This window comes from Lepus europaeus, chromosome 1 (genome assembly GCF_033115175.1).
Source record: "Lepus europaeus isolate LE1 chromosome 1, mLepTim1.pri, whole genome shotgun sequence".
NCBI lineage: Eukaryota > Metazoa > Chordata > Mammalia > Lagomorpha > Leporidae > Lepus > Lepus europaeus.
In genome coordinates, this window is record NC_084827.1 from 126,207,156 (window position 1) to 126,220,952 (window position 13,797).

Below are 13,797 nucleotides of genomic sequence, written 5' to 3' on the forward strand. Positions count from 1 at the left end.
TTAAAGTCACATACTGGATTGAGTAAAAATTTCAGAATTTAGGGGGTGGCATTGTGCAATGTGTTAAGCTGCCACCTATGACACCAACATCCCATATGAGCACCAATTTGAGTTCTGGCTATGCCACTTCAGATCCAGCTCATTGGGAATGTGCCTGGGAAGGCAGCAGAAGATGGCCCAAGTGCTTGGACTCTTGTTACCCACACAGGAGACCTGGATGGAGTTCAGGCTTCCAGCTTCAGCCTGGACAGCCTGGCCATTGTGGCCACTTAGAGAGTGAACCAGCAGATGGAAGGTGTGTCTCTCTCAATCTTCCTTCTGGAGCCAGCGCTGTGGCACCACAGGCTAAAGCCCTAGCCTGAAGCACCAGCATCCCATATGGGCACCGGTTCTAGTCCCAGCTGCTCCTCTTCTGATCTAGCTCTCTGCTGTGGCCTGGAAAAGCAATAGAAGATGGCACAAGTCCTTGGGTCCCTACACCCACGTGGGAGACCCAGAAGAAACTCCAGCCATTGCGGCCATCTGGGAAGTGAACCAGCAGATGGAAGATCTCTCTCTCTGTCTCTACCTCTCTCTGTAACTCTTTCAAATAAATAAAAAATAAATCTTAAAAAAAAAAAAATCTTCCTTCTACCCTCCCTCCTTTGGTCTCTGTAATTCTGCCTTTCAAATAAATAAAATAAAATCTTTTTAAAAACTTTCCACAACTTAAAAACTGGGTTTATAAAATTGTTAATACATCAAACAGAACAAAAATCCATTATGCATATGTCCCCTGAAGTCCTGGACTCTTTAGTCATAAAAAGCAGAATTCCTACATATTGGCAAGAGCACATTAAAAGAGTTAATAAAGGGCTTAGTGGTAAAGCCACTGTCTACAATGCCAGCATCCCACGAGGGTTCATGTTTCAACTGCTCCCCTTCTTTTCCTGATCCCTATTAGTGGCCTGGGAGAGGCAGTAGAAGATGCCTCCTGCTACCCATGTAGGAGACCCAGATGAGGTTCCTGACTCCTGACTTCCATCTGGCCCAGTCCATATGGGGAGTGAACCGGCAAATGGGAGATCTCTCTATATATATAACTGTCTCTCCCTCTCCCTATTTAACTCTGACATTCAAATATATAAATAAATATTTTTTAAATATTAATAAAAATCACTCTTTAGTAAAACAATCTTTTTACAATGACAAGGAGAGTGACCTTCAACTCTACAGAATCCAGCTTGGTAAGTTCATGTACTGAAAAAGACAGACATCTCCTTAAAAATTCCTCACAGCCTCACTGGAAAGATGCTTTCCAGGTACTTCTAATAAGTCCCTATGCAGCCAAACTCAAGATAATTGACGCTTGGGTCCACATTTCCCACCTAAAAAAGACTGATCCCACTTTAATGGTCTAGTCCTTCACCATCACTGAGCTCAAGCTTTGTCTGACCAGGAAGAAAAATGGCTGACAGCTTGATGTTTCACTGTTTTCAACTGAGACCCTGGACCAGGCTTTTATAATCCTTAAATACTGAAACTTGTTATGTAGATCTCATGCTTATTTTATAATTTATGTAGTAATTATATTCTTAGGAATATTGCTAATTTTGATGATCCTATGCCAAGCCATTTATCTTTGTGTTTCGACTGCTTGTTTTAAGATATTTGTTTGTAACATATATAGTGACTCAACTCAGTAAAGATGGGCAGAAGAGAGAGCTCCCATCTTCTATTTTATACCCCGAATGCAACAATGAAGACTGTGTTGAGCAGCATCTGAGAGCTGGGAACCCAATCCAGGAATCCCATGTGGGTGCCCAGGACTCAACTTCTTGAGCCATCACTACTGCCTCCAGGTTCTACACTACCAGGGAATTAGAATTTACAGCTGGAACCAGGTATTGAACTCCAATCTGGGATGCAAGCAATCCAACCCAGTACCCTAGCTGTTAGGGCAAATACTCATCTATCACCACTGTCCAGATAGCTGACAAAAAGAAAAACAATAACTCTAAGGATATGTTATTACTTCTCTACATTTATACAAAAATTTAGACTCTATCAGAGCAGAGAAACAAGAGGAGCATGCCTAAAATTCAAAATGGAGCCAAGCATCCATTTTCTGAGTCAAGGTTACAAACATCCTCTGTCATCCTTGAAAAATCACTTTGCAGCCCTTGCCCTGGCACATTTCTGCTTCAACTGCTGAGATAAAGAGTCTCTGACTGAGAAGGAGCATCCAGTGATGTCATAAGAAATACAAGAGAGGGTGGAGCCGAGAAAGCTGAATAAAGCTGTTCTAAGAGAAAAGGAGGGCGGTCCAGTGTATCAAATGATCCTCAGAGCTCAAATGATTGGGAGAGAAAAGGATCCACAGATTCAATTGTCAAGGAGATGATGGGAGCCTGAACAAAAGAGAGAATAAAACTTTGAAAGCAAAAGAATTCCACCCACTACACAAGAAAAAGGAGAGAGCAGAACTGATGTTGACAAGTTGATAAATGTGTTGGAGGAGTGCTGAGTGAGTTGCTTTTAATTGTTTTTACTTTCTCGCTGAAGGATGAAGTGAAGTCATTAGCTATGGGGATGAAGAGCTAAGACAGGCAAAGTGAGGAAGCATGAGGAGAGAAAGTATAAAGCCATTATTTTGAGTTGGAAGGCAAAATTTTTAGTAGGCAAAATTGCTAGGTAGTGTTAATTGTTTGAAATTTTTATCTTGAACTTAAAGTATATCCAGTCATCCTAGCTGAGTGATTTGTTCCAGCAAATAGAGTTAGGAATTGGCCAGGTGAATATGGCAGACAAGGAGTGGATCAGGGAATTGGGGATACTTCAAGGGAATGGTTGTTACAATACAGTATGAAATCTCAGGTACACAAGAAGATCAGGGGCTGAAGAGAGTAAAAAGCAGTTGATGAGTAGGCAGACTCGGGGGAGTAAAAACAATTTTCCAGAGCAAATCAACTGGAATGAAAAAGAGGTGGTAGGCAAGGTGTGGGATACCTGAAATTAACATTATAAAGTTAGCACCACTGACAGAAGACAAGATCTAGAAATTCCAGTGGAAATGGGGCAGAATAGATAAGCAAGTTAATAAATTAAGAAGTCAGTGCACTAGAGAGTTCATCTACTTTATCATCAAAAAAGGAGACAGATTCTTTTATGGACTTTTTCAGATCGCTGTATGTTGAAAGATGGGCAATATAATATTTGGCCTTCTAGATCAGTTCCATTGTCATCCTAGAAACAAGGAGATGGTAAAATATCCCAGATTCCGCCCTTAGGATCACATTTCTTCTACCCAAAATTGCAAGGCATCAAGTGGGTACTTCACACACATACACACACACACACACTCTAGGATGTTATTATGCCTAGGGGATTAAAAGTAAAGAAAAACCCCAGGACCCTAGTGTTCTGATCACAGTGATGAAAGGGGGTAAAGAACAGCACAACTCCTACAGAAAAAGAAACCAAGAGCTATATTTAAAAAGCTAGAATTTAGGGACTGGCATTGTTTTTTGGTTTTTTTTGTTTGTTTGTTTGTTTTTTTGTTTTTTGACAGGCAGAGTAGACAGTGAGAGAGACAGAGAGTAAGGTTTTCCTTGCCCATTGGTTCACCCCACAATGGCTGCTGTGGCCAGCGCACCGCGCTGATCCGAAGGCAGGAGTCTGGTGCTTCTCCTGGTCTCCCATGGGGTGCAGGGCCCAAGGACTTGGGCCATCCTCCACTGCACTCCCGGGCCACAAGCAGAGAGCTGGACTGGAAAAGGCGCAACCGTGTCAGAATCCGGCACACCAACAGGGACTAGAACCTGGTGTGCCGGCACCACAGGTGGAGGATTAGCCTATTGAGCCGCAGCACCGGCCTAGGGACTGGCATTGTGCAATAGCAAGTTAAGAAGCCTCCTGCAAAGCCAGCATCCCATATCGGTGGCAGTTTGAGTCCTAGCTGCTCAATTCCAACCCAGGACCCTGCTAATGTGCCTGGGAAAACAGCAGAAAATGGCCAAAGAGCTTGGGCCCCTGTACCCATGAGTTCCTAGCTCATGACTTTAGCCTGGCCCAGCCCCAGCTGTTACAGCCATTTGGGGAGTGAACTAGCAGATGTAAGAACCTCCCTCCCCCTTTAACTCTGCCTTTCAAATAAAAACCAATCAATAGAATTCATACTGGTGTCATCTCATGCAAAGATGTACTGTTATACAAAAAATAATAATAATAATAAATGACATGATGCACATATAGATAAATGGATAAATCTCAAAAATATAGTAGACAAAAGCAATCACTCAGAAAAGAATATTATAGTATGATTCTACTTAGATGGAGCTAAAAAAAGACGATATTAATCTATCGTAATAAAAATCAGAACCATGTTCACCTCTTTATTGAGCACAAAGGAGTTTCCAGGTGTGATGGAAAAGTTCTTTACCTTGATGTGGGCAATGGTTGCTTGGGAAGACACATTTGTCAAAACTCAAGGTGACATGCACTTCAAATTTGTGCATTTCACTATAAATAAATAATAAAGTACCAATAACATATAAATTCATTTAAGATGCTCCTTGAATTTTTTTCCAGAAAGTGAAATGTGTCATGACTCAGCAACCATTCATTATGTGTTCAAAATAATATTTATTTCCTAAAGCTATATATAAGGCAAAAAAAAATTATATCATATGGAAAAAGTGATAAGGTCAACTGGTGAACTTGGGTAATATAATAAAGCTTGAGAAAGCAAAAGTAATATTCACTTGAATTAGCTGTAAAAACAAAACTTAAATATTGTAATAAAAGACTCAATTCAGAGTAATTTTTACTTTGTAACAGGGAATTGCTTAAGATTAAGAAGACTGGCACTAGATGAATAAAAAAAGAAGCTCAGTTTATTCCTTTAGCATGTATGTCATTGAAAATTTTTGAATTAACTACCTTTCATACAGTTTCTGCATCCAAAAGTCATTCCAGATATCCAAAATGAAGCATTGCCTATTTTCCCCCATGACATCCTAAGTGTTAGGTTTCACAATATACTCAAGAAGTCCATTAACATTGCCTTTAGACGATCATGTGGGGTGTGGGGGTCAGTGTTGTGGTGGAAAGGATTAAGCTACCACCTGCAATGCTGGCATATGGGTGATGGTTCAAGTTCCAGCTACTCCACTTCCCTGCTAATGTGCCTGGGAAAGCATCAGAAGACGGCCCAAGTCCTTGGGCCGCTATACCCATGTGGAAGACTTGAAGGAAGCTCCTGGCTCCTGGCTTCAGCCTGGCCCAGCCCTAGCCATTGCAGTCATTTGAGAAGTGAACCAGCAGGTGGAAGATTTTTCTGTCTCTCCCTCTCTCCCCAAAACTCTGCCTTTCAAAAAAATAAAATAAATCTTAAAAAACCATGTATCTATTCAATGCCAAGAACATAGAAAAGAGGTGGAAAAAAAGAAAAATTCCAGTCATCTGTTTACTCCTTCATTTCATGTCTTTGGCATATAGAGTGTGTAGTACAAGTGAGTATTCATTACATTTTTTATGAATGGTAGGATGAGTAGACTAATAATAAAAGCAACTAATACATTTCAGTACTGGAGACCCAGCAAAATTCTGTTGCTACATAAGAAAGTAACAAGGAGGAAATTTTTCATGAAGATTAATTATTAAATACATTATATTTGAAGTACAAATAGAACACCTAGGTTGAAGTATTTATTGAAAAGGAAATGTGATACCACACCTGACAGAATGATCAGAACTAGAGTCACAGGAGTGAGAATGAAGTGCTTGTATCTGGATGAACTTCAGTAGAATGAAATTCACACTAAAGAGAGAGAAACAGAGGCCAAGCACAGAGCTTTGGGGAAAGTGCCCAGAAGAAGGGCAGGAGCAGAACTGGGGTAAGAGAGCCAGGAGAAGAATGCTCAGGAAAAAGAACTGGTCAAAAGTACCAGTAGCTACAAGGGGATGGCAAAAACCTATGGTTATAAGCTACTGTATAATTACAAAAATACTTTTTTTTTTTTTTTGACAGGCAGAGTAGACAGTGAGAGAGAGAGAGAGAGAGAAAGGTCTTCCTTTTTGCCGTTGGTTCACCCTCTAATGGCCGCTGCGGCTGGCGCATTACGCTGATCCGAAGGCAGGAGTCAGGTGCTTATCCTGGTCTCCCATGCGGGAGCAGGGCCCAAGGACTTGGGCCATGCTCCACTGCCTTCCCGGGCCATAGCAGAGAGCTGGCCTGGAAGAGGGGCAACCGGGATAGAATCCGGCGCCCCAACTGGGACTAGAACCCGGTGTGCCTGCACTGCAAGGCGGAGGATTAGCCTGTTGAGCCACGGCACCAGCCACAAAAATACTATTTATCTATCCTACCATTTTCCCAATGTGGAAATTACCCAAAGTTAATTTAGCCTCTATAGTCAATTAATATTTGCATTAAAGAAAAAATCTAAATTCCTTCCCCAAGCTGGAGGAAAGCCAAAAGGGAGGAACGATGTTAAAATAAGGAAAGAGAGGGAGAACGGATCTACACTACCCAAGCTAAACACAGACCATCTGACACAGGTAGGTGGCTGGGGCAGTTGCAGGCACCAGGAATCTCCAGGTACTCATAGCCCCACCCAGCTCCCAAAGTCTGTTACACCTGGAGAAGTTCAGAAAGTAGATAGTAGAAACTCTAGTAGAGTATCTGATTTGCAAAAGGGAACCCTGCTAAGGGTTTCCTAACATGAATAGTGTCAGAAGGGACCCCATAAGTCAATACAGACTGATTGCTCTGTTAGAAATCAGACCCAGAGAAATAATATGGCCGAGCTTACAAACTTAATTAGTAACCTACCAACAATATGGAGAAATCCATGCTTTTCAAATGAAAATTCTCAAAATTGACTCATCAGGCTGGCGCTGCGGCTCACTAGGCTAATCCTAGTGCCTGCGGCACCGGCACACTGGGTTCTAGTCCTGGTCAGGGAGCCAGATTCTGTCCCGGTTGCCCCTCTTCCAGGCCAGCTCTCTGCTGTGGCCAAGGAGTGCAGTAGAGGATGGCCCAAGTGCTTGGGCCCTGCACCCCATGGGAGACCAGGAGAAGCACCTGACTCCTGCCTTCGGATCAGCAGGGTGCGCCGGCCACAGCGCGCCGGCCGCGGCAGCCATTGGAAGGTGAACCAACAGCAAAAGGAAGACCTTTCTCTCTGTCTCTCTCTCTCTCACTGTCCACTCTGCCTGTCAAAAAAAAAAAAAAAGAAAAAAAAATTGACTCATCACAAAGTAGAATTGAACCATTTGACTATCGACCTTAATTTTCTTATCTAACAGACTAAGTGACTCAGTAGAACAGAACTAAATTTTGCTTCTTGTTCCATGCTATGAAAATAGACAGGACTTGAGTATTCTTTACGTTGGTGGGTTTACAACTGTAAAATACACTCACAACAGGAAGCTGCTTACAAGTCATTATTTCCAAAAGAGAAAGAAAATTGTTCCGCTTGAAAGCAATGGGTAAATTAATTGGAGTAAAAGAATTTCTTTTCCAAATTCCAAACAGCTTGACACTGTGGGAAGACGTAGTTATGTGGCTTACAATGTTTTTTGTGACTTCTTCATTTCCTGTTTTATCATGATCAACCTCAGCTGTTAAATTTCTCCAAAGCATAAAATTTTTGAGTGTGAACAAATTATGTTTTCTTTTTGGAACATGTGAATATGTTAGTGTTTCTTTCCAAAACATCATGATCCTTGGTTTTCCCTGTTTGTTTTCTTCTCTCCCATTATACCAGGAATGGAAAACATTTTAAAAAGAGGAACAGTAAACACTGAACCCAGAACACTGAATTCATTTTAGGTAGTTTTACATGTTGAACTATTTTTGTATATCATTTATAGTGCTGTTGACATCTTCTCTCTTTCATACGCTGAAGCTCTGTATTCTTCTAACTATAACTTCTGGACAAATTGATAGCATACATAAACACTTGGCCAGAAATTGCGACTCACTAATTACACTATTATACAAAGGAGCTTTTTTGGCTTGTTTTGAGCAAACATAATTAAAGGAGTGATCCTTAAAATAGCAAAAATGCTGGATATCAATGATTTCCAAATAGACACTGAAAACTATAAGAGTGGACAACTAATTCTAAAACATTTTAATTCACTTGTGTTTTTACTAAGCTAAATGTTTGTTGGGACCACCTCTGGGGGACATTGTCTGAAGCCAAAAACTTGTCACCCTAATAAGATTCAGTAAAATTTAACAGTAAAAACCATTCCAATCTAATAACTAAAGTTGATATTTAGAAATATCTAAAGTTGATATTTCAAAGTTATTTACAACTCAATAAATTTTCCACTTTCACATATAAGACACCAACATCAGTACAAGTCACTAGAAGAAAATGAAATAAAAGAATACAATAGCTCATTGTAGTTATAGTATTATAATTTTATAATATTATAATATTTTTATAGAAACTGACACAGTATTAGTCATGGTAACAAAAACTGGAAACAACCCAAATACTCAGGAACATTTAATAAATAGAGTGTGATACAATCAATGACAGAATACTACATAGCCACAAAAATGAAAAACTGCTGCTATACAGAACATAATGAAGAGAAAATGAACAGAACACACATGCACAGAAAGAAATGTATAGGCAGGATTCCATCCATATAAAGCAAAAAATAAGGTAAAGTTAATCTATGATATTAAAATTCCTGCTATTGGGACAAAGGGTGGGAGCAGTGGTTTGGAAACTTCTGGACTGCTGGTAATATTCTATATCTTGATCTATGAGGTGATTATAAGTGTACTTTGTAATGCACTGAGTTATTTGCTTATAACTTATGTACTTTTATGAAGATATATCATACTTAAAGGTTTATTATATGGTAAAATGGGATAGTAGACTACATTCCATTTCTCCCAAAGAATACAGATATAAAACCTGGACAGAATGTGTGAAGCAGTTACTTAAGAACTCTGAAAGCTGGCGCTGTGATATAGCAGGTTAAGCCTCCGCCTACATCACCTCATCCCAAATAGGTGCCAGTTTGTATCCTGGCAGCTCCTATTCTGATTCAGCTCTCTGCTATAGCCTGGGAAAGCAGTGCAAGATGGCTCAAGTGCTTGGGATCCTGCACCTGCATGGGAGACCTGGAAGAAGCTTTGGCTCCTTGCTTCAGATCTGCCCAGCTCCAGCTATTTTGGTCAATTGGGGAATGAGCCAGCAAATGGAAGACCTTTCTATCTCTCCCTCTTTCTCTCTGTAGTTCTACCTCTCAAATAAATAAATAAATAAAAATCTTTAAAAAAAAAAGAATTGTAAAAAGTAAACAGTAGCAAGGAGATTGGGGAAGAACATTAGTGCCACCAAATTGACAGATGAGTCATCAGTTTTCCCCTCTGCTGCCCACCAGTCTGGTTTCCAGCCTGTGAGCTAGAAGTGGGAATTATACAGTCCGGGAGTACTGGAAAAATCCTCAGTTCTGGTTCAAGATGTGGGAAAGGGGTGTCTAGCATGCCAGTCTCCTGTATCCCACCCCTCAAGCCATCCTGGGACAGGGGTAACAGCAACAGCTGTAGCACGGGAGGCTGTCTGAAGCAGAAAACTCTGATGGAGAACATTCCTCCCCAACAGGAAGACCTGTGGGGCTAATGATGAACACCTTTGAAATAAATGGAAAGATAGAAAGTCTTCACAAAGATATACAAAATATATTAAAGAACCAAAAGGGAATTTTAATTTTTGAAAATACAGTAAAAAAAAAAGTCTGAAAGTTCCCAATAATAGAATAGGGACAACCAAGAAAAGAGCCAGTGAACCAATAAAGACAGACCAATAGATGCTCTCCATCTAAACAGAGAAAAAAGTTGGAGGGTGAGGGGAAATGAACAGAGGCTCTGGACATTACCGAGGATCGAACATTCAGATCCTCACAGAAGAAAGTTTGTGCCAAAAGTATTTGAAGAAATAATTCCTGAGCGCATCCCAAATTTGGCAAAATGAATAAACAGATTCAAGAAGCTCAGTTAAGGCTAAACAGGAAAATTCAAAGAGATCAATGCCCAAGCATTGATCAATAATAATAATCAAATTGCTAAAAACTAAAGACAAAGAAAGAAAACCTTCAAAGAAACCAGAGAAAACAGATGCATTAAAGGGGAAGAACGATTTAAATGACTGCTGGTCTTCCATAAGACATACTGAGGCCAGAAGCAGGATATTTTTCAGCACTAAATGGACTGCCAACCCAAAATTCTATACCCAGTGAAAGCATTCTTCAGTGAGGAAGGTGAAACAAAGATATGTTTAGGTGAAGGAAAACATAAAATCTACTGCCAACAGGCTGGGTTAAAGGAATGCTAAAAGAAATTCTTCAGACAGAAGAGAAATGATACCAGAAGGAAGCCTGGAATCTTGGGGAAGAAGAAAAAACAGGGGCTGTGTTGTGGTGAGGCAATGCTTCAAGTCCCTGCTGCTCTGCTTCTGATCCAGCTCCCTGCTAATGTGCCTGGGACTTCAGCTGATGAGGGCCCAAATTCTTCAGGCCCTGCCACTCACATAGGAGACCTGAATGGAGTCCTGAGCTCCTGGCTTTGACATGGCCCTTGGGGAGTCTATCAGCAGATGGAAAGTGATTCTTTCTGTCTCTGAATCGCCTACGAACCCGCCACATCCCCACCACCACCACCACCCTCGCTCAGTTATTCTGCCTTTCAAACAAATAATAAATCTTCAAAAAGGAAGAACAATAGAAATTATCAACATCTGCATAAGCACATTAGGCTATTATTCTCCTACTGCTTAAGTTTCTTAAAACACATCTAATGCGTAAAAGAAAAAAATCTATGGGCTAGCATTGTGGCATAGCAGGTTTAGCTGCCGCCTGTGATGCCAGCAGCCCATAAATCCTGGCTGCTCCACTTCTGATCCAGCTCCCTGCTAATGTGCCTGGGAAAGCAGAACAGCCCTTGAACCCACATGAGAGACCCGGAGAAGTTCCTGGCTTCTGCTCAGCCCCAACTGTTGCAGCCATTTAGGGAGTGAACCAGAGGATAAAAGATCTCTCTGTCCTTTCTTCCCTCTCTCTGTAACTCAGCCTTTCAAACAAAAAAATAAATCTTTAAATACATACATACATACATATATATGAATATATATATATATATATAAACATTATCTAAGGGGGATGAGAGCAACTCAACACAAAAGAAATAAGGAAACAAGGATCAAACAAAAAATTAAAATGAAAGACCTAAATAGGCCGGCGCCGCGGCTCACTAGGCTAATCCTCCGCCTTGCGGCGCCGGCACACCGGGTTCTAGTCCCGGTCGGGGCACCAGATTCTGTCCCGGTTGCCCCTCTTTCAGGCCAGCTCTCTGCTGTGGCCAGGGAGTGCAGTGGAGGATGGCCCAAGTGCTTGGGCCCTGCACCCCATGGGAGACCAGGAGAAGCACCTGGCTCCTGCCATCGGATCAGCGCGGTGCGCCGGCCGCAGCGCGCTGGCCGCGGCGGCCATTGGAGGGTGAACCGACGGCAAAAAGGAAGACCTTTCTCTCTGTCTCTCTCTCTCACTGTCCACTCTGCCTGTCAAAAAAAAAAAAAAAAAAACTGGCCGGCGCCGTGGCTCAACAGGCTAATCCTCCGCCTTGCGGCGCCGGCACACCGGGTTCTAGTCCCGGTCGGGGCACCGATCCTGTCCCGGTTGCCCCTCTTCCAGGCCAGCTCTCTGCTGTGGCCAGGGAGTGCAGTGGAGGATGGCCCAAGTCCTTGGGCCCTGCACCCCATGGGAGACCAGGAGAAGCACCTGGCTCCTGCCATCGGAGCAGCGCGGTGCGCCGGCCGCAGCGCGCTACCGCGGCGGCCATTGGAGGGTGAACCAACGGCAAAAGGAAGACCTTTCTCTCTGTCTCTCTCTCTCTCACTGTCCACTCTGCCTGTCAAAAAAAAAAAAAAACTGTATATTAAAAAAATTTTTTAAAAATAGAATAATAGAAAAAGATCCACTTGCAAACACTAATAAAAAGAGTTTGAGCAGCTCTACAGAGTGACTCCAAAAAGTTCATCAAAAAATGGAATTAGACCAGGCCAGCTCTCTGCGTGGCCAGGGAGTGCAGTGGAGGATGGCCCAAGCCCTTGGGCCCTGCACCCCATGGGAGACCAGGATAAACACCTGGCTCCTGCCATCGGATCAGCGCGGTGCGCCGGCCGCAGCACGCTACCGCGGCGGCCATTGGAGGGTGAACCAACGGCAAAGGGAAGACCTTTCTCTCTGTCTCTGTCTCTCACTGTCCACTCTGCCTGTCAAAGAAATAAATTAAAAAAAAAAATGGAATTAGAAGTATGAGTTCATTTTGGTGCAAAAAAACTTGAAATCCATGCACGGTGTGTTCTATAATATGAGTTTCCTGTATCTTGGGAAAAGAATATTTTTGCATAAAAAATGCTTTGCACCAAAATAAACTCATACTTTTAGTTCCATTTTCCATGAACTTTTTGAAGTACTTTTACATTAATATCAGACAAAATGGACCTTAGAGTAAATTACCAGAGATAGAGAGACATAACGTAATGAAAACATCAATTCACTAATAACACATAATATAGTAAACATAAAATATTTGGTGTATATCAAATAACATGAAGCAAAACTGACAAAACTAAAAAGAGAATTAGAAAACTCCACAATAATATTTGTAGGCTGAAACACAACTCTTTCAATGCTAAATAGATCTTCTAGACAGAAAACCAGCAAGAATATAAAAGACCTAATAACAGCATCAATCAACTGAATCAAATTGACATTTAAAGGACATTCCAACCAAAAGCAAAATATAAAGTAGAAGTACACATTTCTTCCAGGTGGAGTATGCAACAAGATAGATCATGTCCTTAACAAATTACCTTAACAAATAAACCTTGACAAATTTAAAAGAATCGAAATTTAAAAATTTAATAAACTGACAAATTTAAAAGAATTAAAATCGTATGAAGTATGTTCTCTGGCCATAAAAGAATTAGAAAAAATAACATAATGACAACTGGAAAATCCCCACACAATAGCAAATTAAACCACATAATCCTAAATTATGCATAAGTCAGAGGAATACTCAAGGGAAATTATAAAATATTTTGAACTGAAGAAAAATGAAAATGAGACTATTAAATTTATGAGAGGTAACTAAAGTCATTCTTAGGATGAGTATTTATAATTTTATCTTAGAAGAGAAAAAAAGTCTCAAAACATAAGTGCTACCCTAAGAACCTAAAAAATAAAAAGGCCAACTAATTCCAAGGCAAGCAGACAGAAAGAAATAGAAGTCAATAAAATTGAAAACAAAAAATAGAGAAAACAAATGAAATCAAAAAGAGTTCTTTGTATCCATAATGAATAAAGAATTGTCAAAACTCAATAGTAAAAAAAAAAATACAACTTTAAATGGACAAAAGAATTGCACAGACACAACAAAAAGGATATACGTGAATGATAGGTAAACCGATAGAAAGATAGCCAGGGGCCGGCGCTGCAGTGCAGTGGGTTAAAGCCCTGGCCTGAAGCGCCCGCAACCCATATGGGCGGCGGTTCAAGACCCGGCTACTCCACTTCCTATCCAGCTCTCTGCTATGGCTTGGAAAAGCAGTAGAAGATGGCCCAAGTCCTTGGGCCCCTGCACCCGCGTGGGAGATCCAGAAGAGGTTCATGGCTCCTGGCTTCAGATCAGCACAACTCTGGCCGTTGCGGCCATCTGGGAAGTGAACCACCGGATGGAAGACCTCTCTCTCTCTCTCTCTGCCTCTCTTCTCTCTATGTAACTTT

General features: G+C 41.3%; 1 protein-coding gene across 1 annotated transcript in view; it reads right to left on the reverse strand.

Annotated features, from left to right (window-relative positions):
* Positions 1–13,797, reverse strand: part of FRZB (frizzled related protein) — a 42,747-nt gene that overhangs the window by 16,967 nt on the left and 11,983 nt on the right. The window lies entirely within an intron of this gene.